General features: G+C 37.2%; 1 pseudogene; it reads right to left on the bottom strand.

The window, feature by feature from the left end:
* The window catches only part of LOC110585100, a 56,473-nt pseudogene that overhangs the window by 24,586 nt on the left and 4,095 nt on the right, over positions 1–27,792 (bottom strand).

Here is a 27,792-nt window from a genome sequence, read left to right as displayed (position 1 = left end):
CGACTGAGCCACTCAGGCGCACCAATAGTAATTATTATTACTTAATAATTATTAATCTTAAATATTATTTAATAATATATACCTACACATAAGTATATATACTTAATAATACATATAATGTGTATTTATATATGTATACATATATACTTAATAATACCATGTTTGACTTATTTCTTCCTTCATGATTGCCCTTGATGTTTACTGTAATTTTATTTCAACAAGACACAGAATTCATATGGGGCTAAGACAGAAGTGAGAATGGTGAAAAAGAAGAAAAAGGAATCTAACCTCAACTAAGAACATACTACATTCAGCACTCCCCTAGGCATTCTTCATATACCATTTAGTTTAACTACAATTCTGTGAGGATAATTATTTTTATTTAATGAAAGAGAAAGCTGAGACTCAGAGGATTAAGCAATTCACCTGAGGTCACCCAGCATGGCAATAAAACAACTATGGATCAGACTATATAAACCAGACAACACAAATATCAGACTCCTTTGTGATTGTCTTTTTGGAGTTATAGAGTGAGACTCTGCCCCTATGAATAAGGATGGGGCTCCCTTGGAAAAGAAAAACTGAATACCCTATGGCAAAATATCCTGGGAAAAAGTTTTTCCTGTATTTGGAATTAATCTCTGAAAATTAAAAAAAAAAAAAAAAAAAGCTTCTGCATGGTCAATTTGCCCAGGACACAGAAGTTCACAGAGATCTGGAATGATCATGGGATATGAGCCGCTTCTGGACACAGAGAGACAGGACAAAAGTTAAACAGGAAGCTGGCTGGTGGATTCTCTAGAAGCAGATGCCAAGATGGTGTATGTAGTGCAAGGCGTTTATTAGGGAATGCCACCAGTGAAAGGAAAAATGAAGAGGCAGGACCGGGTAGAGGAAGAAGTTCAAATGTGATGCAGGCCTGCTAGACCCGTGACGAACCTGGAGCAGGTATTGCCCATCACACTTGTCCTGTGCTGCATCTGTGTTGACCACACTTAGGGAGAGACCCCAGGTGGGTTTGGCTTTGTGAGTCAATGAAAATCATTCTCCACACTGCATATCCATCTCATTAGAGTCTAGTCTCAGTCTGTGATGAGAGCAATTAGAAGAACCTGTGACCAGGCTAGAATCATAGACACAGGAGAAATACAAGCAAGAGAATGACTTCAGCTGCAAGTACAGACTGTTTCAGTGTGTTGAAATAATGGTGTGTATTGTCTCCTATACAAGTAAGTTCAGAAGTAGAGCAATTCCAGAGTTTGTATGATCAGGGCCCCAGCTTCACACCCCTGCAATGATCTTGCTTCTCTTCTCCTCTATGCTGGCTTTATCCTTAGGCTGGTGGTAAAAGAAAAGCTCCAAATAAAACGTAAAACAGGATAATGTCAAGAAGCAGAAGAAGGATGGTCTCTTCTGATATAGCCTTCATAAAAACAAAACAAAAACTTTTCCCGGTACCTGTCACTTCCTCCCAGCAGTCCTTCCCTCACGTCTTATTGGCCAGAACAAATCATATGTCATCCCTAAACCAATCACTAACAAGTGATTCATTTAAATCATTACCACTGGCTCACTCTAATCGGGGTCTACCTGCTATACTACAAATGAGGCCCACTTCCCCTAAAGCACATAGCTCTGAGAGGAGGGGTGGATATTTGGACAAAATCAGAATTCTCTTAGGAAGAAAGAAAAAAGCAAAATGTTGGTTGGGCATACACCCAACACTATTCCTTATATAAGAACTCTATTGCTGAAATCAGCAAATGTCACCCAGCCAAGCAACTCTGCTGCAAGGCTCAGAAGTAGCAGAAGCAGCAGCTTCAGAACAAGAACAGAAAAAATCGTATTGGCTTGTTTCTGCTGGTCTCATAGTGTCCTAAGAGAATGTGTATCCTAAAAACATCTCCCAGGAGCCTAATTTCTCAAATTAATTTCATTTTACTGTGGTTCTGGTTACTTTATACATGACAAATAAAATATATGAACTTTGATCTGTCTGGCTCCCAAGTTCATGGGTTCAAGCATGGGGTGAGAATTTTTCTCAGATCCCAACTCCCTTGGGGGAATTTAGTGACCAGACCCAACATCATTCTCTGACAAGAGATTTGAAAGGAACCTATACAAGAGACAACAGGGATGCCTAGACTTAACTGCTACAGGAATGGGCAGAAAATACTTCTTACTGCACTTCCTAAAACTGAAGCTATATGGAAGCACACTGTGAATATTTAAGTTGATTTAAATGAATAAATAGCCTAAAAAGGTATTATGTGACTCACCAAACAATAAATGTTTAACTGATCTCCCTAAATACTATTATTACATGAAAAAAATATAACTATGTCTTTTACTATGAAAAATGAGAACTTTTGAGCATAATTAAAAATCAGGAGCACATTTCATTAATACTTTATTGTAGAAATAGCCCTATTTGTTTTCATTATAAGAAAATAAAAGAAGAAATTCTATTCCTGTGAAAATAGTTTGTAACTCCAGTTCTGCCACTCATGAATGGAGGGCTTAAGCCGTTGAGGGTCTCCTCATTTTTTTCATTTGTAAAAAGCAGATGATATCTAGGTTCCTTCTAAGCCTATCAATCTAGGGCTGTAACATATACTTGATTCCAGGAACCAGTAATACTATGCTATATGATAAATTTTGTATGGTTCTTGGAAGCAACAAGCTATTTCTTTTTGTTTTCTTATTTACTAAATATGGTTTTGTAGGCTATTGGGTGACAATGTGTGTCTTTCATTAGTGGTTTTATATTTCCTAGGATTAACTGCAATACTGTACATTTTATTATTAGCCATTGAGTTAAACCAAATCATTGTATAAAACACAGTAGTGTTCAGAAACCTTAACAAAATAATTATATAAATCTAGATACAACAACAATCTCCCAGTGCCTTAAATAGGTTCACACTTGTAGCCTTCAAGACTTTCTGATAGGAAGTGGGGAAGATGGAAGGCAAAGAAAGATGAGGTAAAATATCAGACACATAATTTCAGAACTGTAAAACACCTTGGAGGTAATCTAATCCAGTGGTTGGCAACCTTACATATGCAATCTAGTGACATGCAGAACTGAACTAAAATAAAATTCTCCCCCACCGGCCATTCCCAGTCCCCCATTTCCAAAAGAGACTCACTAGTTTTGAATTAAAGCAAGTCTAGCCATCTCTATTTTTATCAAGTTCCCTGAATACTGGAGCACAGGCAGGTTTGGAAACCACTGATAGAATCCAGCTGCATTATTTAATAAATAGGACAACTAAAGTTCAAGTAGTTAAAGAACAAAAGCAAAACCAAATTACCCAGGCCTCCTTTACCAAAAGTCTAGGGTTCTTTCTATTACCTCATCAATATACATCTTAATTATATAAAAACAGTATGCTCAACATTAAATTAAGAATTAGTTGTAATTCTTCAGATCCAGGAAGAAAGACTACCCAAGAAAGAGCATGAAAATGAGGATTAATTAGAGGAAAATAACTGTATGGAATGAGGTAAAGCACATAGAGCAATCCAGACCTACTAAGAAAGAAAGAGCGAATTGGAGGGAAAGAAGTAGGAGACAGGAAAGATAGGGATGTGATCCAGGTTAGTAAAGAATAGAGTAGGATTCTGAATCAAACTAAAAATGAAAAACACTTAAATTCTTAATCTCCAGAAAAGCTGGACAGAACTAGTACATACAAGAATGACTTCGTATGTACTATTTTTGTGTTACACTTTCTCATTCAGCATAATAATCTGAGAAAGGATAGTCAGATTGCAAAAAGAGACCTAAAAGCTGTGTTAACATCTCCACAAATATTACATTGTTATGTTAGTATTGCACCCTTAATTATAGCTACACAACTAAAGTCAGTATAAAAGATGTGGGGATGTAGGAAGAGCTTCCCTGAGGTTCCATCATTTCCAGACAACTAACTTTAGGCCAGGCCCATCCAAAGATTTAAAGTACTGATGGGATGATTTAATCATCACTATCATCATCATCATCATCATCACCATCACCATCATCAAGTATGTACTAGATACCCACTATGCTAGGTGCTAGAGATAAAGGGACAAAAACCTTTCTTCCTGTTTGGTAGGCAAGGTTGAAAAGCACAGAATTAGCTGTAGGAAACCTGGAAGCAGTCATATGCTGGTAAATGTTGAAAAACCAGGGGAAAGTCCTGACTGAACAGTGTTTGTCAATTTCCATGGTGTAAATGCATCCATGACAGTTAGTTTCATGCTACCAGGATGACACCAACCAGCTAAAAAACATACCTATAAACTTAACAATTGTTTCTTATAAGCTGGAATGAACTGGCCTTAGCCCCCCACTGCTCAAAGACCACAGAACTATTTTCCCCAAAGCACATTCAGATAAAAAAACAGAGAGATAAAGTGACTTGTCAAAGGTCACATAACTAGGTTATGACAAAACTAAAAATAGAACCACTTCCTTGCTTTTTCCATTATAACTCACCCTGTAAGTTGAAAGATGGTACTTTATGGCATTTGAATTTAGAGACTGAGAGCTCAGGTTCTTTAGTCCACAGACCTGGGCTCAAATCCCAGCTCCATCTGTAAATGAAGATTATGACCTTGGAAATTTACTGAATTTGTCTGAGCCTTATTTTTCTTTTATCTGTAAATTGGGGATGATAACACCACCCATATCTTACTAGATGGTAGTAATTACATAAGATAAAATGTGTAAACTGCTTGCCAAAGAGCCTGGCATACAATACAAATTCAATATACATTGACTATTATTACTATGGCATATTAATACCTGCTAGGCCAGCACTGGTTCACAGAATGTTAAGGTCCTTGACAGGATAACTATAGAATATGACAGTAGTGTTTAGAGACTTCTTTACCAATTTGACATTGACACAACATCCAAACATGGGACCAGTGGATTCATTTTGATAAACAAGGTATAAACAAGTTTGGATGCTGTCAAACTCAAGCAGTGAGCAGCATGGAGCATAAAATGCATGCTAGTTAAGCACAATAAGATTGCTTAAATGTGTATTTCAGGTTAGTTTACATCTGTAACCCACAAATAAATAAAAATCTGATAAAATGTAGGTATTTGTTTTATCTTTAAAATGTATTGTTTTTACAATCATTATGATTTGAGGTCAAGCTTACTTTCTAAATTTAGTAAGCTAAATTAGGAAAATGAAATTATTTTATTTTAACTCTAATTTACATATGCCGAGATAAGCCTCACTGAACTTCTGTCAAAAATAGCCACTCATTTTTTCTGAATGCAGCAGTGGTAATAAATCAAATAATGATGGAAGTAATTCCAAATAAATGAGGACCAAAACAGTTTGTACTAATTCTCTTAGGAATATGCTATCTTTTATACTGACTTTAGTTGTGTAGCTATAATTAAGGGTGCAATACTAACATAACAATGTAATATTTGTGGAGATGTATTGACTAATCAAAACTTAAATGGATCTGGGCGCCTGGATGGCTCAGTTGGTTAAGCGACTGCCTTCAGCTCAGGTCATGATCCTGGGAGTCCCAGGATCGAGTCCCACATCGGGCTCCCCGCTCAGTGGGGAGTCTGCTTCTCCCTCTGACCCTCTCCCCTCTCATGCTCTCTCTCACTCTCTCTCTCTCAAATAAATAAATATATATATTAAAAAAAAAACTTAAATGGATCTTACATATAAATCATAAATAAGCTCAAAACCAAAGAATTCTTTTAAAGAAAGGGCACTGAGTTAAAAAGCTAACAGAAGTATACGCTCAATATCCCACATATATAGTACCAATTCTCAGCCCTTTTTTAGGTACCACTTTGGGCTGCTACCACTAAAAGACCACAGACAAAATTGTTTGGAAATACAGGTAAATCTAAGGCAAAGAAAGTAGCTCAAATACCACTTTTCAAGGTTACAATAGCTCAACATAGCTAGGCACTGGCTAATGATACATAAGACCAACTAATACAGCAAATAAAGCCAGTCAAGTATTTTTCATTGTTAATATAGCTGTTTTTAAACTATATTTATAATTTTCTTCCAGATTCACTGCTGATAAACACAAGTAATTCTGAACTGTATAATATCCTAAGTTGTCAACATATGTGATTTGGAATTTAAATTAAATTTTGTATATGAATGTGTTCAGATGGCATGGCTCCAATGACAGGAAATGTTTTTGGAATAGCAATTCAGATTAAGGAGTTTGAGCCAAAATGTAAATCATCACACCACCTCCTTCAATGACAAGGTCCTGTTATTAAAAAAAAAGTCAACAGAATTAAACAGTGTGCTTAGTGACATAGCAAAAATGGGGTCATAATAAAAACTAATTCACTTAAAACTTATATAATTCTGTTTTTTATAATAATACAAAAGTTGACAATAAAAATACTTGTATGTGTAAGTACAGTGCTAATCAACTGGAGAAAGTCTATAAAGAATGTCTGAACTCAAAAATTAACTTCTTGTGCTGCTATAACATAAAAAAAGCAGATTTCAAGGATATAAATTGAATGAACAGACTTGCTTATTTGTCTGATATTTTTGGCATTTTAAATTTTCCTAATATTTCTATTGAAAGAAGGGGCACAACATCTTTTTTTAAAGGCAGATAAGAGGGGCACCTGGGTGGCTCAGTCAGTTGAGCGTCTACCTTCAGCTCAGGTCATGATCCCAGGGCCCTGGGATTGAGCCCCACATTGGGTTCCTTGCTTGTCAGGGAGCCTGCTTCTCCCTCTTCCTCTGCGTGCCACTCCCCCTGCTTGTGCACTCTCTCTCTGTCAAATAAATAAATAAAATCTTTTAAAAAAATAAATAAAATAAAGGCAGGTAAGAGCAAAAGACAAAATGATTGTAAAAGCTTACAAGTACACATTATGATGTTCTATAATTTATCAATATTATCAAAGAAAAAGGTGGTCTTGATGTACTAAACACTGGTCTAATTTGATAAAATTTCTGAATTTTAGTTTCCATTAAAAGGAGATCTATTCATAAAAAATTCATGTATCTGGGATCTATTAATTTCATTGATTTAGTTATAATTTTAAATGACAAAATTGTTAGAATTTGTGAAACTGATGAAAAATTGAAGATGAATTTTGAAAATATGGAATCATTTGCTTAATTTTGAATAAAATTTTAAAAATTAGTATCTTGAGCTTGATGAGCTTGTTCTAAAATCTCTTCTTATACAGCCATCAAATACTTCTGAGACTGGTTTCTATACTAGAGTGTTATTAAAACAGACCATATCTCTCTCTCTCAAATAAATAAATAAAATCTTTAAAAAAAAAAAAAGGGGGGGGGCGCCTGGGTGGCTCAGTTGGTTAAGCGACTGCCTTCGGCTCAGGTCATGATCCTGGAGTCCCGGGATCGAGTCCCGCATCGGGCTCCCTGCTCGGCGGGGAGTCTGCTTCTCCCTCAGACCCTCCCCCCTCTCATGTACTCTCTTTCTCATTCTCTCTGTCTCAAATAAACAAATAAAATCTTTAAAAAATAAATAAATAAATAAATAAATAAAACAGACCATAGACGGAGGAGGGAAAGATGGCGGAGGAGTAGGGGACCCTATTTCAACTGGTCCCTGGAATTGTGCTGGATATCTACCAGACCACTCTGAGCACCCACGAAACCAGCCTGAGATGTAAGAAGATCTGGATCTCTACAAACAGAATATCGCAGGCGGTTGGTTTTGAGGTACTAAGCAGAGAGCCATGATTCTGCGGGCAGATATCAGAGGATAAACGGCAGCGGGAGGGTGCCTGGACGTGGGGATCCTACACCGCCGGTGAGTGACAGCCTCGCGCGCTGCGGACGGGCACAGACTCGCAGACCATTAGTGTCAGAAAAGGACTTTAGGGCACCCCCCAGGGTGGAGGACCAGACCCGCGGGTCCCGAGCACGTGAACCGCAGCCTCCCTGACAGAAACCCAGAGCGACGGTCGCGCGCACGCGAACTGCAGCCTCCGAGATGGAAACCCGGGGCGCTGGGGTCCCGCCGGTGAACTGCAACCTCCGGGGTGGAAACCCCGAGTGGCAGAGTCGCAAACACACGAACTGCAGTTCCCAGGACAGGACCCCAAGCGGCAGAGTCGCGTGCGCGCATACGCACGCGAACTGAGAGCGCTAGTGGTTTTAGAAGCACAAAGGGCAGAGATGGGCCCCGAACTGGAGGCAGGACTGGGAGCGCTGCGGAGGGGCGCACAACCCAGGACGCTGCAGTTTATAGCAGCACGGACAGAAACGGAGACAGTGTGGCCTGGAGAGCTCACTGAAGAACAGACTGAGGTCTCTCTGCTCTGAGGCAGAGGGTTGGAAACGGTCTCTTCTGCTCTGACTCGCGGAAGAGATGCGGAAAGCCACCAGGGAAAGGCACCAGAGAACAAAAGCCCCAAAGACTGATTCCCACTGAGCCCATGCCCCGCCACAGGGGGACAGGGCAACTCCGCCCAAACAGGGTTGCCTGAGTAACAGCGCCACAGGCCCCTCCCGCAGAAGACAGGCTGGGAAAACAAGAGGCCAGCAACCCTAAGGTCCCAAGAAAACAGGTGCATCTCGCTTGGGTTCTGGTCAATAATTTGGACTCTATACATTCCCTCAAACACCCATCAACAGAATGACTAGGAGGAGGAGCCCCCAAAACAGAAAAGACTCAGAGATTATGACTTATGCTGCAGATTTACAAATGGATGCAGATATAACCAAGATGTCGGAGCTGGAATTCAGACTAGCAATTGTGAAGACAATGGCTAGAATGGAGAAATCAATTAATGGCAACAGAGTCTCTAAGGGCAGAAATAAAAGGGGAATTGGCAGAACTTAAAAATGCTATCAATGAGATCCAATCCAATCTAGATAATCTAACAGCTAGGGTAACTGAGACAGAAGAGAGAATAAGCGATCTGGAAGACAGTATAATAGATAAAAAGGGAAAAGAGCAGGCCAGGGACAAACAACTCAGAATCCATGAAAATAGAATCAGAGAAATAAGTGACACCATGAGGCGTTCCAATGTCAGAATCATTGGAATCCTGGAGGGAGTGGAGAGAGAGAGAGGGCTAGAAGATGTATTTGAGCAAATCGTAGCTGAGAACTTCCCTAATCTGGGGAATGAAATAAAAATTCGAGTCCTAGAGACAGAGAGGACCCCTCCTAAGATCAAGGAAAACAGGCCAACACCCTGGCATGTAATGGTAAAACTTACAAATCTTAGAACCAAGGAAACCATCTTAAGGGCAGTTAGGGGGAAGAGATTCCTTACGTACAGAGGGAGGAACATCAGAATAACGTCAGACCTATCCACAGAGACCTGGCAAGCCAGAAAGGCCTAGCAAGACATATTCAGAGTACTAAATGAGAAGAACATGCAGCCAAGAATACTTTATCCGGCAAGGCTTTCATTTAGAATGGATGGAGAGATGCAGAAGTTGAAAGAATATGTGACCACTAAGCCGGTCCTGCAAGAAATATTAAGGGGGGTTCTATAAAAGGAGAAAGACCCCAAGAGTGATCTACAACAGAAATTTACAGGGACAATCTATAAAAACAATGTCTTCACAGGCAACATGATGACAATTAATTCATATCTCTCAATAATCACTCTCAACGTGAATGGCCTAAACGTTCCCATAAAACGGCACAGGGTTGCAGATTGGATAAAAAGACAAGACCCATCCATATGCTGTCTACAAGAGACTCATTTTGAACCTAAAGATACATCCAGACTGAAAGTGAAGGGATGGAGATCTATCTTCCATGCCAGCGGACCTCAAAAGAAAGCTGGGGTAGCAATTCTAATATCGGACAAATTAGATTTTAAACTAAAGTCTGTAATAAGAGACACAGAAGGACACTATATCATTCTTAAAGGGTCTATCCAACAAGAAGATCTAACAATTGTAAATATCTATGCCCCCAACATGGGAACAGCCATCTACATAAGCCAACTGTTAACCAAAATAAAGAGTCATATTGATAACAATACGTTAATTGTAGGAGACCTCAATACTCCAGTCTCAGCAATGGACAGATCATCTAAGCAGAAAATCAACAAGGAAACAAGAGCTTTGAATGATACATTGGACCAGATGGACCTCATAGATATTTACAGAACATTCCACCCTAAAACAACAGAATACTCATTCTTCTCAAGCGCACATGGAACTTTCTTCAGAATAGACCATATACTGGGTCACAAATCAGGTCTCAACCGATACCAAAAGATTGAGATTATTCCCTGCATATTCTCAGACCACAATGCTTTAAAACTGGAACTCAATCACAAGAAAAACTTTGGCAGAATTTCAAACACTTGGAAGCTAAAGACCACTCTGCTCAAGAATGTTTGGGTCAACCAAGAAATCAAAGAAGAACTTAAACAATTCATGGAAATCAATGAGAATGAAAACACATCGGTCCAAAACCTGTGGGATACTGCAAAGGCGGTCCTAAGGGGGAAATACATAGCCATCCAAGCCTCACTCAAAAAAATAGAAAAATCCCGAATTCACCAACTAACTCTACACCTTAAAGAACTAGAGAAAAAGCAACAAACGACGCCTAAGCCACGCATTAGAAGAGAAATAATTAAAATTAGAGCAGAAATCAATGAATTAGAAACCAGGAACACAGTAGATCAGATCAATGAAACTAGAAGTTGGTTCTTTGAAAGAATTAATAAGATTGATAAACCACTGGCCAGACTTATCCAAAAGAAGAGAGAAAGGACCCAAATTAATAAAATTATGAATGAAAGGGGAGAGATCATGACCAACACCAAGGAAATAGAAACAATTATTAGAAATTATTATCAACAACTATATGCCAATAAACTGAGCAATCTGGGTGAAATGGAGGCCTTCCTGGAAACCTATAAGCTGCCAAGACTGAAACAGGAAGAAATTGACAACCTGAATAGGCCAATAACCAGTAACGAGATTGAAGCAGTGATCAAAAACCTCCCAAAAAACAAGAGTCCAGGGACTGAAGGATTCCCTGGGGAATTTTACCAAACATTAAAAGAAGAAATAATACCTATTCTACTGAAGCTGTTTCAAAAAATAGAAACAGAAGGAAAACTTCCAAACTCATTCTATGAGGCCAGCATTACCTTAATCCCCAAACCAGGCAAAGACCCCATCAAAAAGGAGAATTTCAGACTGATATCCCTGATGAATATGGATTCCAAAATCCTCAACAAAATCCTAGCTAATACGATCCAACAATACATTAAAAGGATCATCCACCACGACCAAGTGGGATTTATCCCCGGGATGCAAGGGTGGTTCAACATTCGCAAATCAATCAATGTGATAGAACACATTAATAAGAGGAGGGAGAAGAACCATATGGTCCTCTCAATTGATGCAGAAAAAGCATTTGACAAAATACAACATCCTTTCCTGATTAAAACTCTCCAGAGTATAGGGATAGAGGGAACATTCCTCAAGCTCATAAAATCCATCTATGAAAACCCACAGCGAATATCATCCCCAATGGGGAAAAGCTGAGAGCCTTTCCCTTAAGATCAGGAACACGTCAAGGGTGCCCACTCTCGCCACTATTGTTCAACATAGCACTAGAAGTGCTAGCAACAGCAATCAGACAACAAAAAGAAATAAAACGTATTCAAATTAGCAAAGAAGAAGTCAAACTCTCTCTTTTCACAGACGACATGATACTTTATGTGGAAAACCCAAAAGACTCCACCCCCAAATTACTAGAACTCATCCAGCAATTCAGTAATGTGGCAGGATACAAAATCAATGCACAGAAATCAGTTGCTTTCTTATACACTAACAACGCAACTGTTGAAAGAGAAATTAAAGAAACGATTCCATTTACAATAGCACCAAAAACCATAAGATACCTCGGAATAAACCTAACCAAAGAGGTAAAGGATCTATACTCTAGGAACTACAGAACACTCATGAAAGAAATTGAAGAAGACACAAAAAGATGGAAAAACATCCCATGCTCATGGATCGGAAGAATAAACATTGTTAAAATGTCTATGCTACCTAGAGCAATCTATACCTTCAATGCCATCCCGATCAAAATTCCAATGACATTTTTCAAAGTGCTGGAACAAACAATCCTAAAATTTGTATGGAATCAGAAAAGACCCCGAATCGCCAAGGAGATGTTGAAAAAGAAAAACAAAGCTGGGGGCATCACATTGCCTGATTTCAAGCTATATTACAAAGCAGTGATCACCAAGACAGCATGGTACTGGCACAAAAACAGACATACAGACCAATGGAACAGAATAGAGAATCCAGATATGGACCCTCAACTCTATGGTCAAATAATCTTTGACAAAGCAGGAAAAAACATGCAATGGAAAAAAGACAGTCTCTTCAATAAATGGTGCTGGGAAAATTGGACAGCCACATGCAGAAGAATGAAACTCGACCATTCTCTAACACCATTCACAAAGATAAACTCAAAGTGGATGAAAGACCTCAATGTGAGACAGGAATCTATCCAAATCCTAGAGGAGAACATAGGCAGTAACCTCTTTGACATCGGTCACAGCAACTTCTTTCAAAATACATCTCCAAAGGCTAGTGAAACAAAAGCAAAAATGAACTTTTGGGACTTCATCAAGATAAAAAGCTTCTGCACAGCAAAGGAAACAGTCAACAAAACAAAGAGGCAACCCACAGAATGGGAGAAGATATTTGCAAATGACACTACAGATAAAGGGCTGGTATCCAAGATCTATAAAGAACTTCTCAAACTCAACACCCAAAAAACAAATAATCAAGTCAAAAAGTGGGCAGAAGACATGAACAGACACCTCTCTGAAGAAGACATACAAATGGCTAACAGACACATGAAAAAATGTTCATCATCATTAGCCATCAGGGAAATCCAAATCAAAACCACACTGAGATACCACCTTACACCAGTTAGAATGGCCAAAATGGACAGGGAAAGAAACAACCAATGTTGGAGAGGTTGTGGAGAAAGGGGAACCCTCTTACACTGTTGGTGGGAATGCAAGTTGGTACAGCCACTTTGGAAAACAGTGTGGAGGTTCCTCAAAAATTTAAAAATAGAGCTACCCTATGACCCAGCAATTGCACTCCTGGGTATTTACCCCAAAGACACAGATGTAATGAAAAGAAGGGTCATATGCACCCCAATGTTCATAGCAGCAATGTCTGCAATAGCCAAACTGTGGAAAGAGCCGAGATGCCCTTCAACAGATGAATGGATAAAGAAGATGTGGTCCATATATACAATGGAATATTACTCAGCCACCAGAAAAGATGAATACCCAACTTTTACATCAACATGGATGGGACTAGAGGAGATTATGCTAAGTGAAATGAGTCAAGCAGAGAAAGTCAATTATCATATGGTTTCACTTATTTGTGGAACATAAGGAATAACATGGAGGACATTAGGAGAAGGAAGGGAAAAATGGGGGGGGGGAATTGGAGGGAGAGATGAACCATGAGAGACTATGGACCTGAGAAACAAACAGGGTTTTAGAGGGGAGGGGGGAGGGGGATTGGTTAGCCCGGTGATGGGTATTAAGGAGGGCACGTACTGCATGGAGCACTGGGTGTTATACGAAAACAATGGATCGTGGATCACTACATCAAAAACTAATGATGTATTGTATGGTGACTAACATAACATAATAAAATTTTTTTAAAAACCCTCTAAAAAAAAAAAATAGACCATAGACACAGTTTAGATATACATGAATGTGGCAGGCCTATGAATAGCATTATCAGCAATCTAACCAAGATTAAATAAATTAACAAGAAAAACGCAAGTCACATTGAGTTTCAATATGATAGATTTTCACACTGAAATTTTTAAATTTTGACATATATAGTATTCTTTTAAAGTGGGATACAGGCATTTAATACAAAGGGACACTGCTTCACTTATAACATTCTATGTAGTTATAATGGGAGAGAAACAAAAACTTGTAATAGAAATTCTGTGTCAGTTGTTCTTAAACTTTTTGGTCTCTTTACCTCTGAAAAATTATTGGACCACACTTTAAGAACCACTGCTCTGTATTAATCATGTGGATGTTTTATTCTGTATGCTTTTTTAAATTTTTATTTTTCTGATTGTTTGTTTTTCCTGCATTTTACAAAGGTATCAGTCTGCAAAGGATTGGAAATTTTTTAAAAATCTGTGTCTTTCACCACAGATAGTTTCAGAAGAATTGCTCTAATTCAACTCTGTATGACTAAGTTAGACACTTCTATTTTAATACTGAATAATTCATCAGCCACTTCATTTGATAGATGAAGTTTATTAGTATTTCACTGAAGTACTACATGAAAGCCATGATGACTGAATAGCTCATTAAAAACCAGGTATGTGAAGAAAATCATTTAAATGCTCTTAACCTTTTATTCTGCTACAGAATGCCAAAGTTAAAAAGTCTAGTCCCTTTAAGAGGCCAAATATGTGTTTTGAATAGCTAAAAGAATGGCAACAACTTTCACATCCATCAACAATTAAGTAAATTATGACACATCCATATGACAGAATACTACAGAGTCATGAAGAATAAAGTACCTCTATGTGTGCTGATACACAACTATCTCCACGATATATTAAAAAATGCAGAAGCAAGTTACAGAAGAGTAAGTGCTATAATCCCATTTCTATAAGTAAAAAACTGGGGGATGTGTATATACAGCTCTACGCTTATAACAGAGATCTTTCTGGAAGGATTCACAAGAACCTGGAAAAAGCGGTTGACTTCTGAAAGATTGGGGGGTTAGAGTTTAGAATGGGAAGAAGACTTAATTCTACTGTATTTTCATTTGTTCTATATGTTTATCATGTGCATTTTAAAAAGCTAACTTTCTAGAGTAAATTGCCTAACCTTAAAAAAAATAGGAGTCAAATTACAAATTGAGAAAATGCTGCTAAATCAAGGGTCCCTTAATGAAAGTACAAACATCTACTCAGGGTCTTCCGTGTGTCAGACACTATTCTCAAGGTTGAATAACTACTAACTAAAGATAATGTATGATCCTTGATTCAATCCCGGATTTAAAAACTTGTCCTTAAGAACAGTGTTAGGACAACTGAAGAAATTTGCATATGAACAGTGTATTTGATAAAAGCACTGCATCAATGTTAAATTTCCTAAGTGTGGTAACTATACAGTGGTTATATGAAAAAGTGTACTTGTTCTTAGGAGATGAAGTATTTAGGTCAAGTGTTCAGTGGTAACGTGATGATATCTAAATTGTCTCAAATGATTCATTTAAAACCAAAAAAAATGATACGTAGGTATTAGACATACATATATGTAAACATGTATTTATATATAAGAGAAAAAGAGAAGTAAAACTAATGTGGCAAAAATGTTAACAACTATTTAATCTGGGTAAAGATATATGATTTTTCATTATAGTATCCTTGCAACTTTACAGTAAGTTTGAAATTTTTCAAAATAAAGACTTGGTAAAACAAGAGACCTTTCCTTCCATCCTTCACAACTCAGTATAAAAACCATTAGATGGAACCCGCTGAGCAATCAGATGTCTGCTTCATGGGGTGAAAAGGTGTTAGAGGGTAGAGAGGTAACATTGGCATTAAGGAGAGCACGTGATGTGATGAGCACTGGGTGTTATGAACTAATGAATCACTGAACACTACATCAAAAACTAATGATATGTTGGCTTTTGAATTTCAAGAAAAAAAAAAATGGTCCTGCAAAAGGTATGGAGCCCAAAAGAGGTAAGGGGAAAATCCACGAGTGGGAGAAGGCAGCATCAGCACTGGGAGATTGGCTACAAACAAGAGGGACTGTTCAAATAAATAAATACATGGAAGATAATGGGAGTCAGTTTTCTCATTGTTGGAGAATGGAGTTATAAATATGGAAAGACAGAAAAACAGTGAACTTCCTCCTATGGACTGGAATCATCAGTATAAACTCATGGTTTTCATTTTTTGTACTTATATGTTTACAGATACTAATTAGACAAATTCTGGTGATCATTTTGCATACATACACAAATATCGAGTCGTTATATGGTACACCTGCAGCTAATATGATGTTATATATCCATTATACCCCAGTAAAAAAATAAATCAAAAAATCCTAAAGCACCCATTCACACACACAAAAACTATTAGAACTAATAAAAGTAGTTCAGCAAGGTTGCAGGATACAAAGATCAACATACAAAAATCAGTTTATTTCTATACCTCGCAATGAACCGTTTGAAAATGAAATTAATAAAACAATTTTATTTGAAATAGCACCAAAAAGGATACAATATTTAGGGATATATTTGACAAAAGAAGCATAAGCCTAATACACTAACATCTCCAAAACAATGTTGAAAGAGATTAAAGACCTAAATAAACAGAAGGACATCCCATATTTACTGAATGAAAGATATACTACTACTTAGATGATAATCTTAGCAATTCCAAATTAGGCAACAATTTCTTAGGTATCTAAGAAACTAAAGCACATGAACACAAACGAAAAATAGATAAAATGTATAGCATTAAATTTATAACTTTATGTATTAAAAGACACTATCAAGAACATAAAATGACAAGCCACAGAAGAAAATATTTACAAATCATATAAATAAGAGTCTACCATCAAGAATAAAGAATTACTGGGCGCCTGGGTGGCTCAGTCATTAAGCGTCTGCCTTTGGCTGGGGTCATGATCCCAGGGTCCTGGGATCGAGCCCTGCATTGGGCTCCCTGCTCAGCGGGAAGCCTGCTTCTCCCTCTCCCACTCCCCCTGCTTGTGTTCCCTCTCTGGCTGTGTCTCTTTCTGTCAAATAAATAAATAAAATCTTTAAAAAAAAAGAATAAAGAATTATTGCAACTCAACAACAATAAAAAGACAAATAACCCAATTTTTAAATGGGCGAAGGATTTGAATAGACACTTTTCCAAAGAAGACATACAAACGGCCAATAAGCACATGAAGATGCTCAGCATCATTGGTTATTAAGAAAATGCAAATCAATGCCACAATGGGATACCACTGCATACTCACTCAGATGGCTATAATAAAAAAGACAGAAAATAACAACTATTGACATGAATATGAAAAAAAATAAATATACATGGCCAGTGGAAATATAAAACCGTGCAGCTGCTTTGGAAAAGAGTTTGACAATTCTTCAAAAAGTTAAACATAGTATTTCCATATGACCAAGCAATTCTACTCCTGGAATTGAAAACCTATGTTTACACAAAAACTTCACACAAATGTCTACAGTAGGATTATTCATAATAGTGCGGAAACAACCTAAATATCCATGAGCTGGTGAACAAAGAAGCAAAATGTGATATCCACACAGTCAACTATTATTTCATAAAAAAGGCATTAAGTACTGATACATGCTAAACATAAGTGAACCTTGAACTTTGTTAACGGAAAGATTTTAGATACAAAGGCCACATGATGTGTGATTCCATATATGAAATGTCCAGGATAAGTAAATCCACAGAGACAGAACACAGCTTAGTAGTTGCCTAGGGCTGGGGAGTGACAACTACTGGTGTGGAGTTTCCTTTTGGGGTATTGAAAATGTTCTGCAGTTAGATAGTGGTAATGGTTGTACAACCTGGAGAATATACCAAACCATTGAACTGTACCCGTAAAGGGGTGAATTTTATAGTACGTGAATTATAATTCAATAAAATACATAGGTATTGGTAAGCAGGTAATTAGGTAGGGAGGTAGGTGAATGATAGATAAGGAATAGGCCTTTGGTTGAGGTAATAATAATAATAGTAATAATAATAATGGCTGGCATTTTGTACCCTAGGTGGACATCAGCCTGGTCAATGAACTTGCTGACTTTACTCAATATTATTAGTTAAGGGGGAAAGAACATTAGACAGATATGGCCCAGAAACGGCCAATTCTGCTCCCAAGTTGAAGTAACCAGCTCCTGACAAGTATGAACAATGGGTCCCATTCATGCCTGCAAGTCCAAGAGTTGGCCAGACAAAGCAGATGAAACTGGGGTTTACATTCTTATGGAGGGTCATCACAGTATAGGACAAAAAAAAAATGTGACACGAAGCTGCCAACTCGGGTCACCCAGAGAATGTAGTCAAGTCCTGAAAGGGGTTATTATTGTCTAGGGGACATTAGACTTGAACATACTTGAGAGTAAGACATTTGTCAGCAGAACCTGTTGTCCACAGTGTTCACTAACCAGAAATGTTAAGGCCAAAGGCAGTAAATTAGATATGAGATTGAAGTTTTTAAATGAAAAGGACTAAGCTTTAAAGAAAGGGAATTAGGCTATTCTAACGACAGAGTACCTGAAAAGTTAGGCGATTGAGCTGACTGTATTCTCTGTGGGAGGTGGAGTTTCATCATAGCAAAGCTGGGGGCAGCAAATGCAAAGAAAACAACAACAAGAAGAAAAAAACATTTTGTTTATACACTGAGAGGATGCTAATAATATGAGCCAAATTACGTATGCCACTTCTACAGGCTGGAAGATAACTTTTTTAATGGGACCACTTTTTCCCAGCTCTCAGCTGTATTCAGGGAGCCTAATTCCTAAGATTCTCAACGTTTGTATGCATACAAACTAGCGTACCAGATGGTACATACCAAAAAACTGTATATACTATACTTAAGGGAATATTTTTTTAAGATTTTAAGGGGAATTTGGACAATATCTTAAAGATAACTTTAAAGAATCCTTAAAGCTATATTCTTTAAAGGATTTGACTCAACTGCAGTAAAAACATATATAATAGGTGACAATATCCATCTGTAGAAAAGAACAATTCCAAGAAGCATTTTATAAAAATGCACTGCTAATGGAACCAAGGTTCTGACAAGAACACCTTAGAGTTTTTAAAAAAGCTTTAACTTAGGTTTACTTAATCCATACTGTGTGTTACGGGCCACAGGGAATTCAAAGATGAAAACACATGATGCCTGTCTTCAAGTAGCTCAGGGTCTAGAAGTACTTAATGTAAACTACCTTAACTTATAATTTTTAATAAAACAAGATAATCTGATAGAGAAAACAAAAAAGAACACAGAGGCAGGAACGCTTTATATGGGAGGAAGGTCAGGAAAGTTTTACAGAGAAGGCGACATTTGAGATGAAAATTTTAAAGATTGTGTATTAGTTTCCTGAGGTTGTTGTACAACATACCACAAGCTGGTTGGCTTAAACGTCAGAAATTTATTCATGGTTCTAGGCTAAAAGGCCAAGATCAAGATGTTGGCAGGACCATAGTCCCACTGAAGGTGCTAAGGAAGAATCTGTTCCAGGCCCCTCTCCCAGCTTCTGGTAGTTTCTTGGTTTATGGCAGCATAATTCCAATCTTAAAATGGTATTCTTCCTGTGTGTATCTGTCTCTGTGTTCAAATTACCCCTTTTATAAAGACATCTTATTGAATTAAGACCCATCCTAATAACCGCATTTTAACTTGACCCTATTTCCAAATAAAATCACAGGTGCTGGAGGTTAGGATTTCAACATTCTTTTTTTTGGCGGGGCGGGGGCTGGCGGGAGTGCAGGCACAGTTCAACCTACAATAGCTTGTCAGGTGGATAAACAGGGACTGAGAACTCTGGGCAGAGAAAAATACATATACAGTAGAGAAGAAGAGGAAATGCATAAAACAAGGGTGAACCAGTAAGAAGAACCTAGATCATGAAGAGTATCACATGCTCTTTGAAGTATATCCTCTGTGCAGAGGATAGAAGACACAGCAAGACCACTCTACTTGCAGCGTGAAGGATGGATGGACAGGAGCTACACTCGAGACAGGGAAACTACTTGTGAGGTTACGGTAGCTTTAATTCAGGGAATAGATGATGGAAAAGGGTGACTGCACTTTGGGAGAAAGAAAAGGCCAGAGTAAAGGGACATATATTGATTGCCCAACAGAGGCTACTACTGGCTGTGTATTACCTCATTTAAATCTCACAGCAACCCTATGTCATAGGTACTGTTTCTTCCATTTTAATAAGTCACTGGAGGGCGCCTGGGTGGCTCAGTTGGTTAAGCGACTGCCTTCGGCTCAGGTCATGATCCTGGAGTCCCTGGATCGAGTCCCGCATCGGGCTCCCTGCCTGGCAGGGAGTCTGCTTCTCCCTCTGACCCTCCTCCATCTCATTCTCTCTCTCTCTCTCAAATAAATAAATAAAATCTTTAAAAAAAAAAAAACAACAACAAAAAAATAAGTCACTGGAAACTCACATTTAACCCAAGGTTGCACACTTAGTAAGTAGTAGAGCCAGGACTCAAATATAGGTTTGTCTAACTAAAAGGCCAAAAAGTCTAGTGAAAATGTTTACAGTTCAGGAGTGAGAGAAATAATTAAAAGAAATAACAGAGAGATTCAGAACAGTCTATATACTAAGTGAACTTTTAGGGGGAAAACTGGGCTGGAGAGAATAAATATACGTATTTACATAAAAAATAACAAAGATTTACAAGAAACTGGTAAAAGTTGTTATGTGGAAGGTAGAGTGTAGGGAACAGAAAAAGAAGAAAAGTAGGAAGAGGAGTAGGAAGAGAACTCTTACCACATACTTTTTATATTGTTTTGATTTTTTTACCCATGTGAACATACTTCCTTTTCAAAAGGCAGCATTAAATATTCCATAGAGAAAACACAATTCAATATTATAGCCAGAATACAGAAAATTAAACGGGTACTTAGAGACTGGCTTTGGCCTTTTGGAAAAATCCCACAATATTAATCTTGTTTATTTAACATGCCTGATTTGTCATTATCACTGTACATTTTATTTAATGTTGTTTAGAGCAAAGAGAAAACATCTTTAAAGACTCTCTTTTAGTTAAAAAGACAACTAAATCCAATAACAATGTAGAAAAAATTAGAATCAATAATCTCTTATTTTGTTAAACTACTAATCTCCGTGAAACATAAAATCGATGAACTTATTTAGCCATAGAAAGAAATCACATGCAAATCACGAGTGGAGTGGTTGGGGGAGAGTCTTATTGCAGTTATACCAGAAGTAATACCTGGCCATTAATAAAATAGAATACTAAGAATTTAAAACCTTGTTGTTTAAAATGAAGAAACATACAGGGGGAAAGGATCTAGAATTAATGCACTTCTATTTCCAATTTCCATAGTCATTAATTAAAATCAAAAATTGATTCACACAAATCTTCCACAATTTCTCTAGTCTATAATTCTTGTTTTATCAGAGCAAAGAAACATAACTAGTTGGTACTAAGAGTGGGAAGAAAATCCTTACAGCACCATGAATGGCTCTTAGACCACAGTTATTACAATTTCAACCCTTTTACACTAAATGGCACTTTTGGTGAAAATGATAGCCACACAAGAGTGGAGGATGACAGAACTGTTGCTTAGTCAATTCTTATTTAAAAAAAAATCTTTAAAGAAAATCTCATTTTAAAACTTAAAAGTCATAAAGCACTTCTCTTAAAATAAGGTGTCTGGTTTTTTGTCCTGCATCAATCATGTATTCTTTCTCCCGTAACTGCTATTGGAGATATAATATCTCCAAACATACTGCGCCAAACAAGAACTCCAAAAATGTCTTTATTGATTCAATACTCTGCCCAATGAAAAATTATTTTTTTATTGGAAATGGCTGTCAGAGCTATTTTTATTGCTCTCCTAAAGGCTCAATCTGTAATCATGCACATACTTCTCCACTCTGAGAAAAAAAAGAATTAGATGACTGCCTCTCTTTCTCAGATTGCGTATTATGCCATTTTAGGAGCTCAAACTGTGGATGTGAAAGTAATTGATACTCTGCATTTGGTGCCTTTTCCTTGAGGATCTTTAGAGTCTTAGAGATATAGAAATCACTACAGAAAGAAGGCTTGCAAATCGGCTACAAGTATGTTCCTTTTACTTCAAATCTCTTCAGGAAAATTGTCCCCACATTTAACTTCCAGAGACAACAATAAAGTCTATAAAACCTTGCAGAAAGGGAATTTCCACATGGCTATTTGCATTAAAAGACACAAATAGCACTTTCCTCTTCTATTCTCTTCAAAACAGAAGTATGTATTCAACTGGAACTGTCTGGTTGTCTATAGGATGAACTGAAGGATCTATAATGTTAGCCCTGTCTCCAAATACTTTCTCCAAGCCATCTGAAAATTTGGCATTAAACATTTTTCCATCTTAGTTTAAAGCTTTGCCTCTCTAGAAACCTTTGTCAAAATTCAAATAGGAGTAAAAGATTAACAAATTTAAATATCCTAAAATACTAACATCTTTGGGGAAATCAGCCCACTGGCTTATTTTCGACATGATAACCAAGAAAATGGCCAACAGTATGGGTTTCACTTTAATAAAGGGAGAAAGCGTAAGTCTAAGTATTGGCCATCATATAAACAGGACAGGAGAAGGTGCCACCCACCAGAAAGGGACCATAGGAAAAATAGCAAGAGGGAGCTAAGAATGGGGAATGCTAAGAGAAGATGGGAAAGGAACCCTTTTTCATTTTGCATACTGGTGGCCCTGCTATCAGCTTTCCATTACCTACATGTGAATACTTGAAATACTATCTTTCACCCATCTTTCACTCCAGTGTGATATTTTCTTGACACCAAAAATTTTTTAAGCTAGCTCCTCCAAGGAATTCACACTAGTATCAAAAATTATTTAAAAGGTAAACAGAGGGGTACCTGGGTGGCTCTGCTGGTTAAGCATCCGACTCTTGATATAAGCTCAGGTCGTGAGCTCAAGCCCCAGTTGGGCACCATGCTGGGCATGGAGCCAAATAAATAAATAAATAAATAAATAAATAAATAGTAAACAGGGAAGGGAGACAGATCTACTGGGGAAAAAAATAGGTTCCAAATATAAAGAAGCACAAATCACTTGATATTTTAGGTTATCTGTGACATGATGCTTTTAAATGAAAAAAAGTTAAGAAAAATGAATTGTTTAATATTTTCCTATGAATGGAAAAAGTATCTCAATAAGCAAACGCCAATTTAAATTACAAAGATTTAACTGATAACTTTTATATGGACCTACTTTTAATAGTAGATGTGCTAAGATTTCACCTCTCATGTATAATACTGTCTCTAAGAATCAGCTGACAGTCCTTCTCTTCTGTGAAGTAAGATAAGGTTTACTTTTGTTTCTGAGTAGAACTTATCACATTCTTAGAACTCCATGAATAAGATTCTCCTACCCCTAAGCCAGCAAGTGAGAGAGCTGCATTCTCTTTCAGATGTCTTGGGCACAACTGTAAAGTTAAAGCCATAATCATGGCCAAATCACTATTGTCCATAAAACTACTTATACTTAAAGTAACTTGACCTAGTAGTGTTTCCTCTTCCAAAACCATCAGTACTAAGGGCTGTATTTAATATCTGCATTATTCCTAGAACTGTAACTGGAATGAGTATCTTTACAAAGCACTTTTCAAAAGAATCTACTTAAAATAATGAAGTGGCTAAAACCAAATACCAAAATATTAATGATAGTAATTGTTAAGTGAAATTTAAAATTATGAGCGATTTTTCTTCTTTGTGACTGCCTAGAGTTTATGAATTTTTCACAATTAGAATATATTGTTGTAATAAGGAAAAATATATATGGTTTCAATCTTTGACAATGAAATTTCCCAGACAAAACTAGTATCTCTCCATGAATGCAAATTTTATATTATTAATACTTCTTTTCTAGTATTTAGCCTTTTCTTCCATATACTCTATTTTCTTGTGTTGATATATCATAGATTACAAACTTTCTGAGGACACATTCTGAGTCATACACATGTTTGTAACTCATATTTCGTAAGTGAAAGTGCCTCATTTTTGGTAAGTGATCAGCAGCTATTTGAGGAATGAATAATAATACTTCCATGAATGCAAAAAGGTTAGAATTGATATATTCATCTGATATTTGCCAGAACTGGTAAAATGTCAAAATACTTCTATACTGATTAATAAATCTTATAATACTAATGCAACAAGCAGAAAGATTTACTAAAAGTATCCATTATAATTTAAATTCATTAATTCAAGACAATTGTCAGGAAGCATCATGAAAATAAGCCCTAGGGGCCCCTGGGTGGCCCAGATGGTTACGCGTCTGCCTTCGGCTCAGGTCATGATCCCAGGGTCCTGGGAATCGAGCCCCACATTGGGCTCCTGGCTCAGCGAGGAGCCTGCTTCTCCCTCTCCCTCTGCCTCTCTCCCTGCTCATGCTCTCTCTCTTTCTGTGTGTCTCAGATGAATAAACAAAATCTTTAAAAAAAAAAAAAAGAAAAGAAACCCTAAGTGAGCCTGCCATACTAGTGAAAGATAAGAAATAAATGCAGTATCCACTGACTTGGCCCACATCACAGTATGCAGCAAGAATATATTGCACAATCTTTAAGAGACACCTTAAGACTATCAACAGTTTATTATATTCCCAAATTACATAGTTACTTCTACTTTTAAAGTGCTTAGCTTTCTCGGGCGCCTGGGTGGCTCAGTTGGTTAAGCGACTGCCTTCGGCTCGGGTCATGATCCTGGAGTCCTGGGATCGAGTCCCACGCCGGGCTCCCTGCTCAGCGGGGAGTCTGCTTCTCTCTCTGACCCTCCCCCCTCTCATGCTCTCTCTCTATCTCATTCTCTCTCTCAAATAAATAAATAAAATCTTAAAAAAAAAAGTGCTTAGCTTTCTCTTTGGTTTTATTGTCAGTACATTACATTTCTTAAATAATAAGTGTATAGTTTCTTGGTATTTTTAATGCAAGACTTTTTAATAAAGTATTAAAAACAAATACTCAGAATTAAAAGACTATAAAATTAGGATAGTTTCTCAGTGTTCCTTTTGAATATTATAAACATGAATTTTCTGAATCTATAGGAAAACAAGCAAAAACCGTATTAGTAAAGAACATCTTCTAATACTGTACAAAGTGGTAACAGCCTAGAATGCCTTTTGATGCTGAACAGAAATCAGTGCAAAGTGAAACAATTTTTATTTCTGGAATGAAAAATGACTTATTTGAAAAAAATATGATTGGCTTATTTTCTTAACAAAATGTTGAATAAAAATGATGCTTAAAAGTGTTATTGTTTATAATTCATTTTCATCAGAACAACAATCAAGTTCCAAAAGAGAAAATGCAATGAGGATATAAATTTTCATATAAATTTCACACAGTAAAACATTTAAAATAATTGTAAGTTCAAAAGATATTTAATCAGTATCAATAAAACAAATAAAAAATCTTAAGATCAATCATCATGTACCATAACACTCAACACACATTCTTTTATCAAACTATGTACAACAGATAAAAATCATCAAGCATTTTTACACATGAAATATTTACATGGAACTTAAAAAAAAAAAGAACATTGCTATTGTATATCACTGCAATCCAGATTTATTTTCACTTATTGTAGAAACATATCCATTGCAAATGTTCTCAAAGTGTGGCCCACAGGCCCCTAGGATCTCTGAGACCATTACCAGGGGTCTGGAAAGTTAAAATTATTTTCATAATAATACTGGATGTCACCTGCCTTTTGTAACTATCACGCTCTTATTTTCATAAAACAGTGACCCCTCCCAGGCTTACATGTTTAAATAAGTTAATATGTATATATATATCTTACAGAAGCATATCCTTGACAAATATAAAAAGATATATACTAGGTTGCTAATGAGCTGCCTGGTAGGGAAATGAGAAGGTAGAGGAGAAGGAAGAGGAAAGCTAAGAGAAACAGAATAAAATACTTTTAAAAATAGATACATGAGGGGCATCTGGGTGATTCAGTCAGTTAAGCATCCAACTCTTTTTTTTTTTTTTTGACAGAGAGAGACAGCTAAAGCAGGAACACAAGCAGGGGTAGTGGGAGAGGGAGAAGCAGGCCTCCCGCCAGCAGGGAGCCCGATGCGGGGCTCAGTCCCAGGACTCTGGGATCATGACCTGAGCCAAAGGCAGATGCTTAACGACTGAGCCACCCAGACGCCCCTAGCGTCCAACTCTTGATCTCAGCTCAGGTCTTCATCTCAGGCTTGTGAGTTTAAGCCCTGCACTGGGCTCCATGCTGGGCATGGAGACTACTTATTAAAAAAAAAAAAAAAAAAGGCAGATGATTACATTTGTACATTTAGATAAAATGATGGAAAAAAAATACAAGAGCTTTTTAGAAGAAAAAAAGGCTACCCAAACCAACTTTTAAAAACAATTTAAACTACTGGTTGCCAAACTTTTTGATTCATGGTAACCTTTACTGTCTGATTTACTCTTTCATGACATTCCTAGGCCAGAAGAAATACATTAAGAGTTCTGCTAGGTACAAACAACTTAATAACTATTTATGTCCCATCTACTTAATCGCCATCTGGAAGGTCAATTCACACAAATTGAAAAAAAAATTATTTTAATCTTGACCACATTTACTTACTAATGTGATAATGTGTGTCTACTGCACAACTTCTCAAGCCTTGGAATCAAGTTGAAAACTGTCACTCTCATTTCCTGTCACACAATTATTGTCAATGGTACCTGCTTGGTAAAACAGTAATCACCAAAAACCCAGCTTCCTGAAGATACTACCTAATCAAAAGGAATGTAGTATGATCTAATGTTGAAACTGTGAACAATCCCAGAGCAGTAACTGGTATATCACCGTGTTTCCCTTGAACATTTAAAATATCCTGCAGTATCCCTATGAGTTGTCTTCAGTGGCCCCAGGTGCCTCAGTGTATTTTGGGAACAATGGATTTCAAGCTTGGTGTCCTTTTTCCTTGTCACCATGGTTAGTTCTGCATCAACCAATTGTTTGTGGTTAGAAAATTCCATTATTATCAACTAAGCAACGCTTAAATTAGCAAATCTAGTACAGGGAAATAGGATGTTTTAGAAGACTTTTGATAGTTCATGGATTTGGATAATTCATGCAGCTATTCTAATATACATGCTTTCTTTTCTCCTCACCTTCTGAGGTCCCTATCCCAAGTCAACAGTGGTATGAAAAATTTAAAGATGATTCCATGTAAAAGCAAAATAATGATCCTTGAGAGTTCAGGCACCTACTACCTTCAATACAGGTCTAAGACCATTTAAAACTACCTCACCAAAAAACACCTAGGAAAGGTGAGGAATATACAATGATATAAACCAAATTCTTAATTGCTTCACTGTTGAGGCATAATGCCAGATCCCCAATCTCAGTGAATCTGTGTGAGCAGTATGCAAATAGTACTGACAAGTGGAAAAACTATGTGTGCATGGACAGAATTTCCCTCATGGCATAGCACAAAAATATCATGAGCTTTAAGCAAAGAATAAAGAAGCAGAAATTATTGTTTTGCACATTTTTCCACTTAAAAAATAAATATCCTAAAGCTTTTGAGTATGTGGAAGGATTCTGAAAGAATTACTATGATTGGCCTCCAACCCAAAACAGTTAGCTGTTCCTGTAGGGTTAACATGTAGTTAGTCCCTCTAACCTAGCTTAGTATTACCATATAATCACCTCAAAAACTACAAGTTATGCAGTCCTCTATTTTTTTTTAAAGATTTATTTATTTATTTGAGAGAGAGAGCGGGGGGCGGGACAGAGGAAGAAGGAGAGAGAATCTTAAGCAGACTCCATGCTGAGCACAGAGCCTGACACAGGGCTTGATCTCACAACCTCGAGATCATGACCTGAGCCAAAACCAAGAGTTGGATACCTTACTGACTGAGCCACCCAGGAGCCCCTTTGCAGCCCTCTATTTCTAAATAAAATTTAATTTCCACCTACCAAAGAAGGCTTTGAACCTACAAACTTCCCTTTATTTTGT

Source organism: Neomonachus schauinslandi, chromosome 1 (genome assembly GCF_002201575.2).
Source record: "Neomonachus schauinslandi chromosome 1, ASM220157v2, whole genome shotgun sequence".
Lineage (NCBI taxonomy): Eukaryota > Metazoa > Chordata > Mammalia > Carnivora > Phocidae > Neomonachus > Neomonachus schauinslandi.
This window is presented reverse-complemented; position numbering and strand designations above follow the sequence as displayed.